Genomic DNA, 23424 nt, shown 5'->3' on the forward strand with positions numbered 1-23424 from the left:
CTGCATTGAATGTCTCATTTAAGCTTTGATAGCACATAGCTTTTCTTAACAATTATCATTACATTAATATCCTACCTTTATGCCAAGAACTAGCATAAAGTTCCGCTTCCGCATTTTATCCTCACAAAATGCCCTGTAAGGTAGGTTAGGCTGAGAGAGAGAGTGTATAAATAGTCCAAAACTCTAACCACTATACACACTGGCTCTCTTTAAGCATTAGACTGAACAAAACTTGTTCAATTTCTGGCTTAGCTGCAGAACTAGTTTAGCAGTTGTTTTATGCCTTAACTTTATATCATAAAGATGGCTGTGCTGCCAAATTCTTATTTCCATTTTAATATGAAACCTTGTAAAGCAATAATTGTAAGCCAATGCAAATTGAATTCCTTGTACTAGAAAAGTGGCTTTCAAGCTCTTTTCCAGGGGGACTGATAGTTCATTCAGAGCTCTTTAGGGTTTTCTAATGATATCAATAATGGTAGACAAACTTCCCTGGAAACCATCTGTGATGGTCCTGGACCTAAATGCAGAGGGGGAAGAGGCAGCATCTCTTCCACCTGCTGTGAAACTGGATCAGACTCCTGATTCCGAACTTGAGGTTACTGATCAGAAGGCTGCAAAGCCTGAGCCAGGATCCTACAAGATGATTTCTCCCACTTCCAATTCACCTGGGCAATCAAGTGCTGCTGCTACACCACATTGGTATAATGATGTAGGAAGCATACTAGGTAGGGAGCAACAGAAGAGAAGAGAAGTACAGTGGTACCTTGGGTTACATACGCTTCAGGTTACATATGCTTCAGGTTACAGACTCCGCTAACCCAGAAATAGTATCTCGGGTTAAGAACTTTGCTTCAGGGTGAGAACAGAAATCGTGCTCCGACGGCGCAGCGGCAGCAGGAGGCCCCATTAGCTAAAGTGGTGCTTCAGGTTAAGAACAGTTTCAGGTTAAGAACAGACCTCCAGAAAGAATTAAGTATTTAACCCGAGGTACCACTGTATTTGCCTTCAAGTCAGAGTGTTGGTCCTTTAAGGATACACACTGCTTAGGCATCACATGGAGCTCTGGAGTGATGGGCTGGATGGAAAGATTCATAAGGTCCCCCTTTGCCTCAAGTCTTTATTGAGCCTTGAACATTAGCAGCTGTCATAGTCGTTTCTGTTGGAGCGAGTTACTAGGGATGGGATTCAACTAAGTTCTTGTGTGCATGGATCAAAATCAGTTCACACAACAGGACTTTCCCCCTCTCTTCCCTCCTTAACTCTAGTCTGGGGGGTTGCAGGACCCCTCAGAACAAGTTTAAGGGGTGTGCATGGAGGAAGGAGAGGAGGAAGGGAAGGCTTACAGCATGAGTGGATCTTGTTCCACACATCCTTACCCCACTTAGCACTATATTGAATCCCATCCTAAGAACTTTCCATGCTGATCTGGCAACCAGTTCCTGGCTGCCTTGCCTTGTAGATACCTGATGTGGATGAATCAGAACAAAATCTTGCGCAGCATTACATGTCTTTCCCTATAATACACAGTCTCAGTTGAGTACTGCTCTACTCTGCCTTGGTCAGGACACACCTGGAGTACTGTGTCCAGTTCTGGGCACCACAATCTAAGAAGGATATTGACAAGCTGGAACATGTGTAGGGGAGGGTGACCAAGATGATCAAGGGTCTGGAAACCAAGCCTTATAAGGAATGTTTGAGCTGGGTATGTTTAGCCTGGATAAAAGGAGAATGGGAGGAGTTATGATAACCATCTTCAAATATCTCGAGGGCTGTCACATGGAAGATGGAGCAAGCTTGTTTTCCCCTGCTCTAGAGGGTAGGATTTCATAGAATCATAGAGTTGGAATAGACCCAAGGGCCATCGAGTCCAACCCCCTGCCAAGCAGGAAACACCATCAGAGCACTCCTGACATATGGTTGTCAAGCATCTGCTTAAAGACCTCCGAAGAAGGAGACTCCACCACACTCCTTGGCAGCAAATTCCACTGTCAAACAGCTCTTACTGTCAGGAAGTTCTTCCTAATGTTTAGGTGGAATCTTCTTTCTTGTAACTTGAGCCAATGGAATCAAGTTACTAGAAGGGAGATTCCGACTGAACATCAGGAAGAACTCTGAGGTAAGAGCCATTTGACAGTGGAATGGACTCCCTCAGATGGTTGTGGAATCTTCTTCATGGGATGTTTTTAAGCAGAGGTTGACTGACCATCTGTCATGGATGCTTTAGTTGAGATTCCTCCATTTCAGGGGCTAGCAGTAAATTTCCAGGGTTTCAGAAAGGGAGCTTTCCAAATCCTACCTGGAGATGTTGGGGACTGAACCTGGGACTTTTTGCATGCAGAGGATGTGCTGTTCCTCAGAACTATAATGACATCTGTTCTGTTTCCCCATTCTTTTAATGGGATTTGAGACTCTTTTAATGAATTTTAACGGCTGTTTTATTTGCTGCCTTTGCTGCTTGTATTTTGTGGTTTTAGTGCTCTCTGATAGTCTGTCTTTTTAATTGAATTTTTAATGTTTAATTCAGATGTACATATGATGTACACAAGCAAGCTTGTCTTCCTTATATTATTAAAATATCTTTACTGGTTTAAGAGAAAGGGATTAAAGTTTGCAAAAAAAAACCCTCTCCCAAATTACAAGATAAGGACAAGACTGAAGGTGAACAGGCATAGGATTTACAAATTGGGCAATTCTGTGTTGAAGCATTAATGCAGCCACTGCTGGCTTTGCCTCAAGTATGTGCCCAGACTTGTACTTGGAGAGACAGCGTTGTCTTGGGAAACAATGGAGGAGTGTGCCTTTGTGAGTGAAGTCAATCTGTTAGAAGGTTGCAGCTCCTGTTGTGAGTGTAGAGACCAATACAGGAGAGACATGTTTTGTTGCAGCTGGAGCAGATGAACATGTCTGGTTGTGCTGCTGCAGATGCACCATGGTGTTTCTTCTCTTGCATTCCTCCCAGTGGTCATTCTTCCTCTGGTCACAGCTTTGGACACATAAGCTGTCTCAGGGATGCCATCTTGCTCTCAGGATTGTGGGTGCAAATGGACGTGTGATGTCACACGCACATGCCTGAATGTAGTGCGTGTGATGTCACACAGCCAGCAGCCAATGAGGCACCCTTTTCCACAGTGAAGGACTTGGACTTGCACTCAGAAGCAGAGAGACTATGCCTCTGTGCCCAAGCCCCACCCTCCTGGAAAAGGATGCCTTGCTGGCTGGCTGTGGAAGATGGAGCTGAACATCTTCTCCCCCTGCTGGCTTTTTTCATTGACATTGTGGGTGTCTGACCCCCACAATTATATTATTGTGGGTGCCCAAGCACCCACAGCACCCTGCAATTGGCTGCCATGAACTGTCTGTCTCCAGGCATGGTGGTCATCTGCAGTGTTGGAGCAAGCCAATTGGGCACCTGGGGCAGTGTGCGTGCCATGGGCCCAGGGGCAGGGCCAGCCACCCATGGGGTGGGACCAGCCGGGGCAGGACGCTCCATGGGGCCTACAAGGAATCTGCCTACCTCCTCCCACTCAGCCGCCCTACAGCTGAGGGGAGGTGGCAGGCGGACCATTTGGGGCAGCGCAGAGCCTGTGGGCACCCAAGCCACTGAGGCACATGGCTCGGGCACGCTGCAGGCCCTGAGGTAAGTGCTGCCCGCCATTTTGTCACCCCCCTCAGTGGTGACACCCAAGGCAGACAGCTCTCACCGCACCCCCCTTCCTCTGCCCCTGGTCATCTGCAAGGGATTCTCACATGGCATGATTGATGTTGCCAGCCTTCATGTTACGTTGGCATGTTGTATTGATGTGTGGGGAGAGAGAATGAATGGAAAAGAAAGGGCGTTTCAATTGTGTGAAGTCCCTACAGGGGAGAGACTTCTAACGTGCATAGGTTCCTTTACACAGCAGCCCATGGAGTGGTGGGGCTACACTTCTTCACTTGGCCTCTGTCTGATTGAGTCTCCACATGTGGTGGCACAGTACTATAGACTGGTCCCCAGAATCCTTTGCAACACAAAGGAGTTTGTTGGCAGGCGAACAATCATAGAAATGTCTCCCTGAAGTTATCAAGTTTGAAACTTCAAGTGCTCTACAATAATTTCATGTGGACTTGTGGTTTGAGGGAACCAATATAATTGCTATTGCATCACTGATAATAAAGGAAGATCTATTTTAACCAGCTAGGAAAGGACAGAAATTCAAAGCCAAAGTAATATTGCCCTCCATTGCCCTGTGTCTGTCCATTTAGGACAAGGTGTTGTTCTCCACCAAAGCACATGAAAAGGAAGTGAGTCTTCAGGAAATGTTTATTGTATTAAGAGATTCGTGGTAATAAGGATGCACAATACCCGGAAAATAAAAGCACAAAATTCATGTTTTTTATTTTAAAAATGTTACTGGCAAGATGCATTACATTCATGACTTTTTATGGGCTGGGCAGCAGAAAATGTTCAACAACTTTCTGCACTGTCACCAGGGCAGAAGCTGTGGCTTTAGTGTGCCAAGCTGATGCATAACATTAAGACCTTTTTAGATTATTTTTTCTAGGTGACCACTATTTGTTTCCCACAATGCAAAATAGCCTGATTTCTTCACTTCCCAAGCTTACTTTACATATCTGCATAAAGCAACCGCGGCTGGGATCTGATTATGTTGAGACCACACATACACAGGAGTGATAGTGACTTAGCAGTCAAGCATGTGTTCTGCATGCACAAAATTTTAGGTTCAATCTTTGGCTGAGTCTATTTGAGATGGGGGTAAAAAAATGTGTCTTTAAATGCAATTTAAACTGCCTGTGGAAGTTTTTAAAATAAAATGGGTCAGTTTGTCCATCTCTGTTCTTAGTTTACATCAGAAGCTAGCCTATGGACATTACATTAGTCTGGCTGTATTAGACCAAAGTTCCTCTCATCCAGCATTCTGGACATGTGTAGGACCTCTCTGTATTTAGCTTCACCCTTGTCTAACCCCTTACCCCCACAACCTGGCTTCAGTGCCACAGGCAACCTAACTGACTCAAAGAAGCAAAGACCAAGGTATCCACAGAAACCTCTAAATAGGTTGTAATGTTTTTCCAATGTAAGCTTCCAGGAATTAATTTATGTCTGGTTTTTTCCAAACCAAAGAGACCATGTTAAAGAAGATGAATTCTTCCTGTTAAAGGGATATTGAAAAACAACGAGCTCAGTAGCAATTAGTAGCTTAGTAAACTTGGAGGTGTTTTGTAGTCATCATGTGACAATGCCCATAATTAATCTCTTACTGGGATTCATCTAGCTGTTTCATACAGCTGAGAATTTAGCTAATTGGCTGGAAGCCAGTGGGGCTATATCAGCTTAACCTAAGAGCTCACCATTGCCTTTGAGAATAAATCTGCTAGTAGGGGAATAGATTGTTTGTGTGCTGCTATTAAACTAGTAATTAAGAGTTCAGCTTCTCCTCTTCTTCAGTTTCTCATACAATAGACTTTTGCGTTTGGCTATTAAATTCAATTTCTCCAAAGTGTTGTATGGTTTAGATTCAGCCCTTGGTTCACATTCACACTAGGATGTGGGCAGCAAGAGGTCTGCTTGTGAGGTCCTCTGGGACTTGAAAGACTTAACAGTCATTATGTTTCCTTTCCCGCCACCCCATTTCTCCACTGGCTAGTCTGAGTTATATATAAACTTTCTTGAAATGAACACAAGCTAGCTCAGTTTCTCAGACAACAGACACCCAAAGCTAAGCAATCTAGCCCAAGCACCTCCCCTCCTTTCCTGATGTGTATCTGGCTTTCAGAGAGATGACAATTCTGATACATCTTGAAAGGGATTGATGCAGGCGAGAAAAGAAAAGAGGACATTAGTTCGGATCAGCTGTGGCTCACACAACCACACATTGACCCACAGGCCACTGTTGTTTATGGACTGCAACTCCCATGATTCATGGCCAGCATGACCAATGAAGATGTAGTCCAGCAACATCTGGAGGGATACCCCTTCTCGAGTAGAACAACAATTCCCATCAGCCCTAACCAGCATGACCAATGGTCAAGGGTGATGGGAGTTGTTGTCCAAAACATCTGGAGGTCACTGGGTTTGGAGAGGCAGTATAAATTTCACAATTTTTACTGTTTCGTTTACTTAATGGCCAATGCATCTTGAACTAACAAATGAGAACAAAGTCCTCCTCCTGTCATATGCTCTTGGTCCATTTCAGTGTGCAGGTTTTATTCTAGAAAACCTTATCTGGTTTGGGACCACAGTGCCTGACAGATCACTTCTTTCAACAACAGTATATGGAATTTGCAATTTTGTAAAACTTGATTGTAAGCTGTCTAGAGATTGAGCTTTGTTATGTGAGTACAGTGGTACCTCAGTTTAAGAACTTAATTCATTCCAGAGGTCCGTTCTTAACCTGAACTGTTCTTAACCTGAGGTACCACGTTAGCTAATGGGGACTCCCGCTGCTGCCACACGGCCGGAACACGATTTCTGTTCTCATCCTGAAGCAAAGTTCTTAACCCGAGGTACTATTTCTGGGTTAGCGGAGTCTGTAACCTGAAACATCTGTAACCTGAAGCATCTGTAACCCGAGGTACCATTCTAATAATATGTCTATACTGCCTCAGCTAAGTATGATGTTTTCTTAGAGGGAGGAAAAGCACTCTACATATGTCTAGGGTCGCTGTGACCTTGGGTCCATTTTTTTAAATAAAAAAATTCCTTCTTAGAGAAGAAAATCCTCTACACATATTGTGGGCAGTTTTGGGCTAGGGCTAGGGCTAGGGAAACCTGTGTTCTTAGCCATGACATTATTGGCTGACATCATTCAGGTGTAACCTACCTCAAAGGTGTGCTGTGGGAAGTGGAAATAAAATAACACTATGAACATGGCCGGACGCGGGTGGCGCTGTGGGTAAAACCTCAGCACCTAGGACTTGCCGATCGCATGGTCGGCGGTTCAAATCCCCGCGGCGGGGTGTGCTCCCGTCGTTCAGTCCCAGCGCCTGCCAACCTAGCAGTTCGAAAGCACCCCTGTGTGCAAGTAGATAAATAGGGACCGCTTACCAGCGGGAAGGTAAACGGCGTTCCATGTGCTGCGCTGGCTCGCCAGATGCAGCTTGTCACGCTGGCCACGTGACCCGGAAGTGTCTGCGGACAGCGCTGGCTCCCGGCCTATAGAGTGAGATGAGCGCACAACCCTAGAGTCTGGCAAGACTGGCCCGTACGGGCAGGGGTACCTTTCCCTTTTATGAACATGGCCCAGTCCTGAGCAACTATGAGAAACGGTAGGATGAAAACACAAAGAATTTATTTCAACAACATTTTGCATTCAGAGGTATTCAACTGCTCTGTGTCGTATTTCAGAAGACAAAATGTAGCACACTCAATTCAGGTAAACATGAATTAAAAATAAATCACATTTGATGTTTTCTGCTACGCTTTCCTTTACTTTTATGAGGATAACTATTGGACTAAGTGGCATCTTTTCCGAACCAGGACTATTCCAACCCACTTCCCTCAAGCAAATTGTCTTGACAAATAGATCATCTTTGCAAATCAATCAATCATTCACATTTCCCAGAATCAGCAATGAATGATGTAACTATGGGAAATGAGCAGTTGATCCACCACAGTTCTCTAAAAGGGTGTGCTATGGTCACAAGATCTAAATATGGCACTTTGTTACTGTATCTGCTGGAATAGTGGTCTGTGTGTTAAGGGCTGAGTCACCAGTCCAGCTTACCAAAACAAGAGTTACTTCTACTTTCACCCACAATTAGGGAGGTGACATAATATACAGGAAAACAAATGTCACATAAATATAGTTTAGTGTTTCTTCTTTCCCACCGTTTCGCTTTGGCAGAGCTCCAGGTGCGTGAACCCAATTATCAGATCAGGGCTAGGTGCAATAGAAGCCTCCAAAGTGGGACTCACAACAAACTTTTTCGCTGCACCATCCCTATACATGTCACCATTTGGGGGTTTTCTAGCTCAGAGACACGGAACCTCTTGTTTCTTGAAGGCCCTGTTGGCTTTCACCATCTGTGTTTGCTATTAAAGCAAGGGTGGGGAACTGTGACCTTTCAGATACCACTGGACTCTAAACTCCCATCAGCCCCTGCCATCATGGTCAATGGTCAAGCATGATGGAAGTTGTAGTCCATTGACATATGAAGGACCATGGTTCCCCAACCCTGAATTAGAGAGGGTAACAAACTGTGTCCACCCAACCAAGGTTTTCCTCTTCCACAATATGACTGATTCCACCTGTGGGGTGATGTTTCCGGCAAAAAAGCCTTGATGGCCTGCAGCCTCAAGTTGCCTATCCCAGACTAGACACTCAACCAGAGTAAGTAAACAAGCATTCCTCCTTTAGCTCCCCTTACGAAATAATAATTTTGCAAGTACCAGATATTTTATGAAAAAAGAGAGTCAAAGATCTATGCAAAGGAGATCGATTTTGTTTGCAAACTATCATGTTCAGCTTGGCTCACTCTCAGTACTAAACACATTATATGGAGCAGAGCCTTGTGGCAGCCACTTAAAAGCTTGTAGCAGGACCCCACAACTGCTTAGGGTGTAGTCTTTAACCAAGCATGCAACTGAGGCTAGCAATCCCAATCCCTCTCTTTCTTCAGATTTCTAAAGAGCCATGGTGGGTGGTAAAGCTGGGTTTGAACCACAAAGTTGCGTTTAATGTTGTGGCCAGTAGCTATGGTATGTGGGACATCGCCCTGTGTAGTTACAGGCATCAGGCAAGCTTTTCCACTACTATATTTTGGCTCCTAACCATATGAATTCCTCTCGAGTATCCCCTGTGTTGCTGCATGTTTGGAAACCAACTCACTTGACTTTTTTTGCATATGCAGCTTGAAAGGCATGCCATAGTTTCTTATTTGCAAGTGATTGTATGTGTTTGATACACATGAATCTATAGTGCGCTTCTCATGTGGGCTGAAAAAAAATGTTTTCAACTCTTGCTGTAAAGCAGGCATCCCTAAACTTGGCCCTCCAGATGTTTTGGGACTACAACTCCCATCATCCCTGACCACTGGTCCTGCTGTAAATGATGCTGGTAGTGTCCCCCCCCCCCCACTGAGGGTCATGCAAGTGTAATAAAGCAGGCATGATCTGTGATGGGAAAGAGATGATGACAATGTCACTGACACTTTTTTCCAAGATTCAATCAGGGAAGAAGGACCATCTTTGAGGGAGCCTGCTATGCTGACCTTTCAGTTGCTCCTCTGAGGATGGGAGTCAACATAGCTGGTGACAGAGGGCTAAGTAGAGAAGGAGGAGAACCCAAGCCAGACCTGTTTGATTCTGCTCATGCACATTCAAGCAGGGGTGCTCACCAAGCTGAGGACCCTTGCTTTGAATGCTCACTTCAACTTTACTTTCTACATCTTCAGTACAAGAGAGAATACTGCAGAAAAGAAAAGAGAAGGCAGAAAAGGGCTACCAATGGCTGCTAGCCATAATGGCTATGCTCTTCTCCAGAGTCAGAGGCAGTATGTTTCTGAATATTGGTTGCAGGAAAGACTGCTTTTGTGCTCAGGTGCTGCTTGTGGGTTTCCTGTAGCCATCTAGATAGCCACTGTGCTGGATGGGTCCAGGATGGGTCAGGATGCTGGATTAGATGGGCCCTTGGCCTGATCCAGTAGGCCCTTCTTACGTCCTTAATTCCCAACCCAACTTGACTTGAATGGTTTGAAAACCACCTTCTCAGATTTAATTAATGTGCGAGGAGCTCAGAAAGAAAGATGAGGAAGTACAAAAAGAGAGAGAAACGAGAAGATCATTAATGTCTTAAATCCTGCCCTGACGTCTCTCAAATTATCCAAGACTTCATAGCCAATGTAAACAGGTTTGTTTTCAACTCCCTTAATTGCTTGCTAATTGACAGCAGATGCAGGCTTTAACTTTCTTCCTCAGATAAAAGCCAGCCTCTTTGCCTGGTGGTAGCATATTGCAAATGAAACACTGCTACATATCCCCATTTAATGGATGGGGAGAGCGAAATGGTTTCCCACCAATCAGATGACTGAAACCTGACTTATGCAGAAGTGAAAGCGAAGGAATCACAGACCTCTTTAGTAATCTTCGAAGGTCATTGCTGCAGAATGCAGGAACATTATGTAAGGTTTCCGTCCCCTTTTCTTTCCGTTGCTTTTGACGTTTCTGAATGCAACAAAAGTCACCAAGATTTCCAAAAAAAAAAAAAAACAACCACTAAAAATGTAATTCATTGCCTAGTTCCTCCCCGTGGGCAGTTCAGCAGCCTGCTGTTTTCTCTCTGTCATTCCTTTCAGTCTATGCTAGCCAGCTGGACAACTCTACATCATTTGCCATTCCAGATGATTTTAACTTCTTAGGGCACTGAAGCATGTCAGCTTTCTTGACGAGTTAAGATTTCCCCCCCAACCCCACATGCAAAGATCCATCCAAGTCAAATTTCACTACCAGAATTTGCAAAGTATAACATTCCAAAACGATGCCAAATATTAACATTTGCATGGGGTTTATTTTCAGCTGTTAAGGCAGCGCATATTGCAATGACAAAAGTTAATCTAGCCTAGAGTACTGTTTTTTGTCTTTGACGGGGATGAGCATCAGATTTTATTTGTCAACTGCATTTATACTTGCTTTTTGGCCCAGCCAAAGATCCCAGAAATCTCATAAGCTAACAGTGCAATAATACACATTCACAATAGGGATCCCTTCTAGATACCACCCCCTTCACTTAAATGTCCTGGTTTTCTAATGTTTGGGGATACTTTGAGCTTGAGGATGCATCTTGTCTTTACTTTGGCTGATGGGCTGTTTACATTTCAACTTGCTACGAATTTGTGTTAACCTCTGTCTAGTTTTGAGCTGGCCTGCATTGCTGCACTTCGTCAGTCTGAGGAGAACAAACACAATGCTATTCAGCAGATCCTCGGCTGCAGCATGAACAGACGGTGGAAAAGTCCTATATCATGAGTGATACAGGGTAGGATGATTTCAAAATTCACACTTGCCCAGCTGAGCTCATTCCTGCAGAACCTGAAATACAAAACACTGAAGACCCAGGGCTCATTCCCAGAACCCCTTGCTCTTTCTCCCACTATGCCTGCCATTCATTCCTTCTCAAAGCCCCATCTGACAATCTGAATTTGTGTGTGAAAGTCTTTTTCTTCCTTCTCCCAAGGTCAGCTCTAGGCCTCATCAGGAACATGGTTTCAACTCTCGCTGACACTATAACTCCTTGGAAAGCTGCCATGGGCTATGGTAACAAAGTTCTGACCTAACAGTGGCAATGTTTGCAATTTAATAGGAGGGAGGGGGTGGGGGATTCAGATGTGGAGCAGAGGGTGTAACAGCAGATTGCAATGGCCCATTAAATGAGGATACTGAGACCTCAGCATTTGCAGTGCAGTCACAAAGTATTATATTTCCAGTAATTATTTCTCCATAGCATTAAACAAAATTGGATGCATCATAAATAATATTCATGGGCATTCTTTTCCTAGAGTCTTTTTTAAAAAAAAAGAGAGAGAGAATTAAAATAGACTTCCTCATTAGGGTGCTTTCACACGAGTTGCCAAAATTGCTTTCTTAAGGAGAGCCAGTAGGGTGTATTGGTTAGAGTACAGGGACGTCAGACCACCCAAATGTCCCTATTTTCCAGGGACAGTCCCAGATTTACAGAAGCCATCCCGCATCAAAGAAGCATTTCAGTTAAATGTGTTGTAAACTTTGTATGAGAAATCGGATTGGCAAAAACGGAACTCCACAGCATCATCTGGTGTCACAGTGTTATAATGCATATGCAATGCATATAAAGCGCTTTTTCTTTGCCAATGTAGCTGAGTCCTGGATCCCGGAATGTCCCGCTTTTTCTTAGGATGTCCCTATTTTCATGTCATGTGACCCTCCGTACTAAGGAGATAAGTAACTTTACAATGTTTTGAAGGCATCTGAAGGTAGCCCTTTATAGGGAAAGCCAGCCCTGTATCGGGAAGTTTCTTAATGTTTAATGTTTTATTATGTTTTTATATATGTTGGAAGCCACCCAGAGTGGCTGGGTATGGGCCTGGGGAGACGAGAGTTCAAATCCCAGCTCTACAGCAAAGTCCACTTGGGCCAGTCATTTACCCTCAGCCTAACCTACTTTGCGGGACTGTTGTGAAGTTAAAATGGGGAGGCCACCTTCAGCTCCCTGATGGAAAGATGGGATATAGATATCATAAGTGGGTAAAATAAATGTTTTGCTTGGCAGAGCCAGCCCTGACATTGGATAGGGTGATGTGACTCGGGGGGTCCTGGGTTCAGAGAGTAACAACAATATATCACATATTTGGCAGGGGGGGGGAGGTGTTGTGAAAGTGCCCCTGGACTATAATTTATCTGATGCTAATTCAAAGATGCTCTAGCAGAACGTTTGGCAATCTTTGGATGCTTTAGGAAGGGAGGGCGAAGAGACAGTGTTGTGCCCAACCCCATAACCAACCCTCTACACAAAAGCACTGAAATCCCTCCCAAATTTGCTACCTACAAATGTGGTGGTGAATTTGGGAAGTAGGGCATTTGCACTCAGCCCTAGATTAAACCCTTACATTAGAACTAAGGGCAGAATAGACTAGTAATACAAAAGCAAAATTCAGGCTGGATTCAGGATTGTGCAACGTAAGTGCAAAGTTCCAAGTGAATTTGGGGGATCTACATTGGGAAATACTGTCTGTTCTTATTATGTATTTTGTTTATTTATTATGCATTTTTAAGCTGTGAACTGCCCTGATATCTTCAGATGAAGGGCAGTATACAAATCAAATCAAATCAAAACATAAATAAATATACGTTTGAGGAATTTTGAGAAGAGCCAGAAATAGTGTAAGTAAAGGTAAAGGGACCCCTGACCATTAGGTCCAGTCGTGACTGACTCTGGGGTTGCAGCGCTCATCTCGCTTTATTGGCCAAGGGAGCCGGCGTACAGCTTTCGGGTCATGTGGCCAGCATGACTAAGCCACTTCTGGCGAACCAGAGCAGCGCACGGAAATGCCGTTTACCTTCCCGCCGGAGCGGTACCTATTTATCTACTTGCACTTTGACGTGCTTTCGAACTGCTAGGTTGACAGGAGCAGGGACCAAGCAACGGGAGCTCACCCCGTTGCAGGGATTCGAACCGCCAACCTTCTGATCGGCAAGTCCTAGGCTCTGTGGTTTAACACACAGCGCCACCCGCGTCCCTTCCAGAAATAATGTAATAGCAATCAATCAATAATAATAATATATATAAAACCCTTAACTTCTCTCTTTTCACTTCCTTTCCCCATTTCCCCAAATTTGCTTCTTCTATGGGTTGGGTTGGTTTCTCTGCCAATCAAGTTGGGGGAAAGCTGTGAACTGAAATTAAATGCTCATTAAATGTAAACATATATAAATATATTTATAGCCCTCTTGGAAGATACAGTTCAGTGAACCCAGAACATTTATTTCCCACTTTGCCTTTCCTCCAAACTATAATGGAATAAATAACCTTCTGTCATTCTTATTTCAAGGCATGGAGAGAAATAGTCCATCTATATTGCTTTTGATTTTAAAACACCCATGTATGCTGAAAGAAATGTTTTATTAGAACCATAGGGAGTGGGGTAGTTGTTTTTTGTTTGAGAGAATTTGAAATCCGGAGCTTATTTTCATTCCATGCCTTTGCAAACACAAACACACACAAACATAACAGGAATTAAGATTTAATTTTTCCCCAGTAAGCTTGTTGCTACTTATTAAACACACATGCAGTCATGATTCTTTTAGCTAGGTGCAAAGAAATTTTGTTTAAAGGTGCAGCCAGACCATTGACCTGTCTCTTTGCCCTCAGGACTCCTTTGAACAGCTGTGAGTGGGGAGAGAGAAAAAAGAGGTAATTTAACAACCCCAATCCAGATGTTCATATCATACACACACCCTGAACGGCTTTAGCATGGTTTATTTCGTTTTCTGAAACCATTTTTCACTAGCCTGTTTTCTCAGCTGGGAAACTTCTGGTGTAGTGTTTTCAAAAAAATATTGCATTTGGCATTACAAGAAAACAGAGCCTTTAAGACATTAAAAGGACAATATCCTTGTTTGACTTGGCCCAGAGAAGCAGGGCTCTAGGAATTTCACATTTTTGTACCACCCAAAGAATAGGTAAAAGAAAATTTTTCCACTCTTAAATCCCAGTTTACATGGGAATTTGAGAGTTGATTTAGCTCGATTTTCTTTTAAAATTACTCCATGGTTTTTCTGTTGCTATCAAAGGACTTTGTTAGAGCTATATATAAGCAAACTGTTTAGGACATCAGAGTTGATACAAAATGGGCCTCCATGAAGGCCATACATTGATCAAAAATGTCTTCTTAATTAGACTGGTTCAATGAAGCTGCATCTTGAAAGTAACATGTGAAGAAGACTTGTGAATTGCTAAACTGAGCCAAATTATTTCCCTGATTTCAAAGTGTCTTGCATTCATAAAAAATAAGAGCAGAGGAAGTGTACATAGCTTGTAGTGGTTCATCATACATAACTGGTAGGTTGTATTCAACTTGATGGGTCAGTATACTTAGTAGAGGTAATTGATATCTATATCAGTTCAATTGGTGAATGCTAAACACAGAAAGGGTTGTAGCTTGGTGACTTAGCATCTGCTCTGCATGCAGAAGGCCCCCGATTCAATTTCTAGTATCTCCAGGTAGGGGTGGGAATATTCCCTCTCTGAAATTAAGGAGAGATGTTCCCAGTCAGTGTAAACAATGCTGAGATGGGTAGTTTTGGCATAAATCAGCTTCTACTGTTCAACTGAAGGGAAAAGGCCCTTTGTCTTCCCAATTGCTCATCAGAATGGATAAGATATATGCCAAGGGCAATCCACAAGGGTAGCACATTCTGAGTTTAGCTAAGAATTTGGTAAGCACACCAAATCACTTAACTGCAACATGTTAGAATAGCTAAGGAGTCAGTAGAATCTCTTGGATAGACGTCTTTGAAGACTGGAAAACAAAACCCCAATCACAGAAGTGTAATCTATGAAGGTGTGAATTGCAGTTCATAAATGGAAAAAAACACAGTATAGTAAATGTAAATGTAATTGTATCTGCATGGTTCTGAAGCAACTAGTTTCTTTGCTGATGTTGGATGCTTTCCATGTATCTTAGAAACTGCTGCAGTTGAATGGCTACCACTCAACTCCAGGGAGCATCAGGGTGCATCTGTCCATCCTTAATGAAAAATGTGTTTCCTGAACTCATTGCACTTGGTACACCCTGTATCATAGTTTGGGGTTAGATAATTTGGTCCTCTGCCCACTATTGGCTTGCTCTTGCTCTCGTTTATCCGGGAACTGCTATGTATATTGTTTTCGTTTTCAGCCAGGCAGTGATTTTAAAGGGAATAACATTTATTCTTATTCCTATTCCTACTAGGAATCGTGCACAAAGTGCTTTGCAGTTCTTGTAAACTAGAGCAGAATTGCTTCCTGGGTTGCTTTCCTGCCTCCTGGTTCCTGCAGTGGGGACAGGAGCTGCTGGTGTCATGAGATGGAGGGCACTGGTGGGAAGACACAAACACACCCTGGTCAGACTCAAAATTGTAGCTGGAACAAGCAGACGATTTCCCAAAACTATAAAAGTTTGTTCCAAGCCCAATTTGGCCCCTTCGTGTTTCTCATGATGTCACCAAGAATACAATAGAGTCTCATCCTTCCCCATCCATCCTGCTCTGTTTCCTCTCTCTTACCTTAATTGCTGCTCTCGTGGCGGCAGCAGAGAAATGGCGGAAAGGCTGGTCGCTTCTCTTTCCTCTTCCCCCTTTCCCTTTCCCCTCTTTCCCTCTATGATGCCTGATTAAAATCTGAGTAGGAGAAGAACTTTCAGGACTATGTTGTTTGGCTTATATTCGAGGCAAGCATCATTTCTCACCCAGATTTGTGTTTCTGAGATAGGAAATGTAACTTTAGCTACATAGGTAAGCTAGAAGATTGTTTCAAACAGGGGAAAAAAATTAAATCTCATTATTTTGTTCAAGGGCATGTCTACACACACACACACAGACACACACACACACACCTTTGTTGCATTACCATAAATAGTAAAAAAGTCAGCAGACTCTTCCATCCCAGCCACTTTGCCCTCTCCCCCAAATGGATTCTCAACTCAGACCCCCAAGCTGAATCAAACAGCCTCAGAAATGCTCCATACTGAATCTTGCTCTTTTCCAAAGCAGGTCCTGAACCAAATCTTGTGGTTGGTGCACACTTCACATAGATCCCAATACAGTTATGAATAAATATGTCTGTGTTTTGGGGTTAAATGGCTGAGCTCATCTTCAATAAAAAGAGCAGAAAACTTTTTCATTCCCATGAGATGTTCCAAGTTCTCAGGTACTGCCAATGTGAGATGTCTGTGCTTTACTGATTAGGAGCCAGATATTTATGGGATTGATTGAGAATGTGATCCTCAGCCTTTCACCTCCAAGTAACATGCTCAAATCTAGCTCAGGAACTGTAGAGGTGGAAGGTAATTGCCACAGGACAACTGCTCTGTCACTGTATTAAGCAATTTATTATACAAAATTGAGAAGAATCAGGTACCCACATAACAAAGCTTTAGGGCAGTTTTGTTTCACACTAAAAAGGCCAGTTCTTGTTGATCATAATAATTTAGCAGCATCAATGCATATATCATATCAGAGTGACACTGAGCATGCTAGCACATATATCTATATGACATGGAAATGTAAGGGACAGATTTTCTGAAGATTTCACCTTGATAATACTGTAGCTTCAGTTTTAGGTCTGACATTTATTTCCACAGAAGAATTACAAGAGGTAACATTTGTCAAATTGTCACGATGTAAATATCAACATAACAAAAAAACAAAACAACTAAAACACCCTTGCCAGGTCATGCCAATTAATCCGCCTAGCTCAAAATGCAAGTTCTGAAAGTGGTTTTCATTTATAACCTTATGCTTTAAAGACAACACAAATGTGCTTTCTGGATATTGAATGCCTTTTTCTTATCCAATCAGAATTCAACTTCCAAATTTTGACAAGTGATCCTCTTAGTCAACCAGTGAAGGTGTAGATTGCTGGATCCTGGCTGCTTTTATTTTGGTATTGCTTTGATGCCAAGGGAAACACCCAGGTCTATCTGTTTCTTAACTCAGTGCCTGATCCTTATGTAAACTTTTCCATCCGTGTTATTCTATTAACTGGAGGGGGAGAGCGAGAGCAAAGGAGAAGCATTTAGTAGGCATACTTCCTACTTCTTATGATCCGGCCCATATGCCAAGAATGAACATTAACATTTAATTTCAAAAGTTATTAACTTAAGGGTAGGTAAGGGTTGGTGATTTTTTCTCTCTCTGGCATTTTCTTTCTTTCTTTTTTAAAGTAAAAAGGTATGGATTTCAAACCACATAAAAGAAAATTGATGCCCTGCACCAAAAATAAATCTTAAACCTTTTGAGCCTCCAAAGGGATGTACTTTACATGGGGAGAGGGAGAGAAAACATTTTGGAGAAACGTTCCCCTCATTGCCAAGCTCCTGATGGAAGGCCTCCCCACGGAAATAGTTACAGGAGACAGATCGCTGACGGAAAACATTGCTGACTGAAGGAGGTCTCACTTGGCGGACTGGGTAGGGATTGGAGGATGAGAACATAATACAGCCATTAAAGTACTTGTTCCATAGAAAAGAAGCTGGAATGTGATAAAATGAAAGTAAATGTAGTTAGCACATATATAAACTCAGCGCAAATTATGTAAGGTCAACATATTGCCTTCGTTTCTGATATATTTGTTATTCAACTATAAACCCAGGAAGGAAGGCTGAAGAACAACATGACCCTTTGCTGGCTTCCCTGTTACACTTACATTATAGGAATCAAGCAGGATAAAGCATCAGATGCTGACGGTGATAGAGCAGCGCATCTGATACAGGAAATTTAAGCCTGCCAAATATCAGCCATAAACCATTCCGAGTAGACATGGTTTATATGCCAGTTCAAGGGACATGGAGTTACTGCTTGGGGAGATTGGTTTGGGTGTCATTGTGGAGAATGCTGGTGTACAAAATTTATCGCGAGGACCCTATTGTTCTGGAGGGTGCGAAGAAGCTCAAGAAAGAGCCCAGTGTCCACTCTTTTGAACATTTCCTCCACACAGTTATTCAGTCGTTGCCTCTGCTGCGTTGGCGCTACTTTATGGTGTGATCCTATTCAATCAGGAAACACCTAAATCTGATTCAAGCATTGAAAAGAATGCATGGGTGCATTCTGGTGGGAGTGGGCAGGTGCATGCTGGGTTCATCTGTTCCACCTTTGACCTTCCCATGTCAAGCAGGAATGTCTGATGAGACTTGTTACATTCAGCTTACAAGTCTCCCTGTGATCAGGAACCCTGCCTTATAAGATCTCCTGAAGGATTCCTGATGTTTTCAAGCCAAATATGCTTACAAGTAGCCTTCAGAACACAGGGACGTGGGTGGCGCTGTGGGTTAAACCACAGAGCCTAGGACTTGCCGACCAGAAGGTCGGCGGTTCGAATCCCCGCAACGGGGTGAGCGCCCATTGCTCGGTCCCAGCTCCTGCCTACCTAGCAGTTTGAAAGCACGTCAAAGTGCAAGTAGATAAATAGGTACCGCTCTGGCAGGAAGGTAAACGGCGTTTCCGTGTGCTGCTCTGGTTCGCCAGAAGTAGCTTAGTCATGCTGGCCACATGACCCGGAAGCTGTACATCTGGCTCCCTCGGCCAGTAAAGCGAGATGAGTGCCGCAACCCCAGAGTCGGTCACGACTGGACCTAATGGTCAGGGGTCCCTTTACCTTTAGCCTTCAGAACTTCTATAAAGGTCGAGCTAGAATGCATGCTCTCTCTTCCTCAGTTTAAGCACTCACACGTTCATTTTAACGCTTTAATAGGATTCATGTGCACTTGACGATATATTGGGACTTGGCAGGGAGAATTAAGCAGCATTAGGCTTACAGACTTAATTATGTTTATTAAGAATGTTAAAATTGTGCATACCAATAATCTTCAAAGTCACCCTAGATCTGTCTGTCCTTATTTTAGGCCTGCTAAAACTCCATTGTATTATGGGAGGTGAATAGTTATGTGTTATATTGAGCACATGTGCATGACACACTATTTTTTTTATTTTTTTAAAAACCACATTCCTAAAATCTTCCTAAAGGGCATGACTGGAATGAAATGAGGATGGTGATTTTGCTAGGAAAAGGTAATAATAGACTGAAGAGGGAGCATAGCAACCTTTCAATGGTTAGCTGCCATTGATTCTTAAACAGGCTTTGCCACCCAGGCACAGTTGCTGCTCTGTGAAGACCATTTTGTTCCTGCTCTTCCTTTAACCATCTAGGCATTCAGGTGTTTCTGATTTTTTTTTTATTAGTTCCACCCACAGAGTATGTGCACTGGGGGCTGTGAACGGGGAGGGCATGTGTTGTCGGTTACAGGGTGCAAGATTGTTTTGGATTGCTGATGAAGTGAAGGAAACCTGTGCTTGCTGGCTCCAATGTGAAAACAATCACTCTGAAATTTCACTGCTTCCCTAGAAATGTGTGTTTTTTAAAAAAAAAGAATGGGGTGAAAGCCTAAGTTAATTGTGCTTTTACACACTGTTATACTTGTCACCTTGCCAGGTTCTACATTTCATCCAAGGGTGAAATGAAAACTCCAAATTCATGCGGTTATGAAACAATTTCACTACAAGCACTCAGTGAAGAATTATAAAGTGGGAAAGACAGGCTCCTGTGTCTCATCTGGTTAAGAAGGATCAGAATACATCAAGCCTTCAACCTGTCACAAGGAGCCTTCATGGTGCATGCAAAAAAGTATGAGGTGTATGTCTCTGTGTGTTGTGCGTGTGAACCCATGCACACTAGCACACACACATGGCGCATACATAAAACACTACAGCTGAAATTGTAAATTAGGAATGCATTGTACAAAGTCCATGGGGCCAGATTACATGGTGAATCTGCTGAATTGCACGTGAACATTTCAAAACTTCATTTATTTATTTTAGAGACCTCATAAAGCTAATCGGTTCATCATGCAAAATCAATTAAAACATGACAGTAATGCACTGAAAGAGCCACAACGAACATTAAAAATCCAGCCAGGCTTAAAAGCCCAGAAATGAAAAGACTGACATATACAATATGAATCAAAGGAGCCTGAAAACAAAACAGCAAATAACAAGAGCTAAAATCACCAACCATACCAGACCAACTGAAAGGCATGATATGTTCAGATGCTGAAAGACCTCTAGGGGGAGAGGCCCAGACTCACCAGCCCTACTGAAGAGGCTCCTCATGAGGTCAGAGGAACATTGCCTGGCTATTGTTTTATTAATATAAAACAATAAACCGCTTTGAGATTTTTAAAAATATAAAGTGGTATAGAAATTTAAAAAGTTAATATATAAAATAAATGATGTGTTCAGATCTGCCCTCCAGTTTCTCCAACAGTTTTCTTCCCCTTGTGTTTTTCTCACTTGCTTTTGGGAAACCTGGTGATTTTTTTTTTTTTTTTTTTTTAAGAATATCATTGAGCGTGGGGTTTTGAGCTCACCTTGTCATTACAAGATGGTCCAGGGGGCATGCATGTGACTTCCTTTCCCCATAACATTTTCCCAGCAGCCTGCAGCCTCCCTGACTGCCCACTCTTCCTGGCCTGAAAAAAAAGCCCTGGGAGAATTTATCTATTCATATCTTTGCCTGGGCTGTGATTGAAGTGTGAGCACTTAGTTGAGGAGGCTGCAGAGCCTTAAATGTTTAAATTACTGTTTATTATATTAGAAAAAATAAAAGGTTCTGCAGATGGAGGTGAATTCAAACAAAACCAAAACAAAAAAGCATTTTCTTTTAACACTGTGAAAATATGAGGCATATATGAGGTATTGATTGTATTTATGAACTGGTCACTTACCAAACTTTGACTTACAGACCACTTTATTCAAGGGTCTAATGCCATTTTCTTCATAGAGCTGTATGAAAATCACAGGTTATAGTGCAAAAAAATCAACTATGTCAACTCTGCAACCTTTTCATTTATTGGTTACCTTAGATGTCTGTCAATATAATAAAGCCTGGCCTTGGCATGAGTTTAAACATTTCTTGGCAGCAAACATCAGTAATGATTTGTGGGTCTGTGCAAATTGGATGGCTGGTCAAGTTTCACTTCTGGGGAGGGACTGGAAAGCACAGGAGAGAATATTGCAAGGACTTACCAGCAGTTTCCATCAATTGTGCTACAAACGCAACTTCACATCTCGCACAAACTCTGTGCAGGTGGTGTTTACCCTCAAACAATTCAAATTACATAAAAGAACATAAGAAGGCCCTGCAGGATCACACCAAAGGCCCATCTAGTCCAGCATCCATAGCGGACAACTAGATGCCTATGGGAAGCCCTCCAGCAGGACTTGAACAGGGCAATACTCTCCCCACTTTTGGTTCCCAGCAACTGTTATTCAAAAACATACTACTGTCAATATTTTCAACCCGTTTTCCCAATTACCCCTAAGAAGGTGAGCGAGGATGTGCTGGCAAGCCCCAGTTGGTAGGTCATCTTCACCTTGTTAGCAGCCTTACATGAGTTGAAGGATAGACATCTTCAGCAGGAGCTTCCTGTATCCATGGAGGTTCTCCATAAAATGAAGACCGTTGTATAACAGAGCTACAGTGTGTAATACTGAAGATCTTATTTATACAAGAGAGCATTCAGAATATCTCACCTCAGGATTGTCATTCTTAAGCAATAACACCTGTCAATTAATCATGTGGTGCTTCAAAAGTGCATGATTGTCTACTATTTTGTGGTCATTTATGACAAAGGTAATGTAATTGATCAGGTAATATAACAAGCAGACCCTGACATTCCTCCAACAGATCTCAGAAGAGGAACTCTACTAGGGACACAATCCCTGCAAACTGTACCACTTTTTCATGACGTGTTCTAGGGGCTACCCAAATGGCAGTTTAGGTAGCCATATTCTGAGGATGACATAACTATCGAAGGATGGCAAAACTGGGTTCTGTGGTACCCTGGGATTCCTTAGAAAATTATCAAGGGTTCCTCACTGAGAAGTTTGATAATGACAAAGGATTATAGCTCCACAACCACTGATCTTTCCCTATGGTTCATATTTCAGAGGATTCTAGAATGGCGGCAGGCTAGTTTCAGAATCAGCAAGCTAGGTGAAAAGACATACACATAGATTTAAAGACTTTTGTGCCCAGGAATCTGTTTTAAGTATCAGAGCTGAGCTCATAGAGCTTCCACACAAAAATCTACACCTAGTACTAACTACCCACCAGTAGTCATTTCATCACTATATTTGGGGGGTGGGGGAGAGAAGAAGTCATTTCATTGTTGCCATTTCTGAGAGTCAGAATTCCTTGCTGATCTGCTTCAAGTCACCCATAGACATTCCAGAAGAGAACATATGGGCTCTAGAGCACATTCAGTTCATACAGGGCCAGAGTGAACCCCCCCCCCCGCCAAGGCCTCCTGCCCAGCAACACATATAAACTTCTGTGTCCCAAAAGGCATACTAGAATGCCAAGAGGCCTTCGCACCATGGAGCTTTTAATCTGATGTTTTAATCCACTAATGTTTAATTTAATTAGACCCGATTTAAGAATGAGATATACAAGATCACACTTTCCACTGTACTTTGTAATGGCACAATTTGTACATTGGCAATGTCATGTGCTGCTAATTTTCCTTTGCTAATTAGAAGTAGACAGAGGATAATTTAATGTCCGCTCATGAACTTGTTTCTACATTATTTACCTTTGCCAACTATGAATACTGGACTTCGTGTCAGAGAGCGAGAGAGAGAGAGCAGGTTAGCTTGTGCTTCCTCTCCCTCTCCACTTTCCTTCAAGGATGTCTTTGTGCTTTGGATATCACCCAAGTTACAAAAATGAAAGAAATGAAACACAGAGCTATAGAGTTGGATGCCCCCCCCCTTTAAACAACAGATGCTATCTGTTTTCCATTGTTCTGCCTATGCTATCCGGTTTGGATTTGATATTAGGTGCTGATACAGCGCAAGGGAAGCGCTGTGCATCTGAAATAATCTGATAGCTTTTCTAAAATTTAAAACCATGGTTATGACCTGTGTGATCGGATGGAGAAAAGAAAAGAAAATTTCCCTAAATGGCTGCTTGTAAGAGTCCAAGTAGTGATACCATATGTGAGGGTGAGCAGTTATTTGAGAAGGCATTGGATATTGGATAATGCACAACTTCAGAGTGGGTACCCTGAAGAAAAGAAAAAAGATTTCTTGTTTTATGTCCATCTCCACCTGCTTTATTCATTCTATTGCTGTTCATCATTTCCTGCCTGCATCTTGTAATTAAAAGCTTGCATAAGAGTTAAGAGGGTGTAGAT

Source organism: Podarcis muralis, chromosome 5 (genome assembly GCF_964188315.1).
Source record: "Podarcis muralis chromosome 5, rPodMur119.hap1.1, whole genome shotgun sequence".
NCBI classification, from domain to species: Eukaryota; Metazoa; Chordata; class Lepidosauria; order Squamata; family Lacertidae; genus Podarcis; species Podarcis muralis.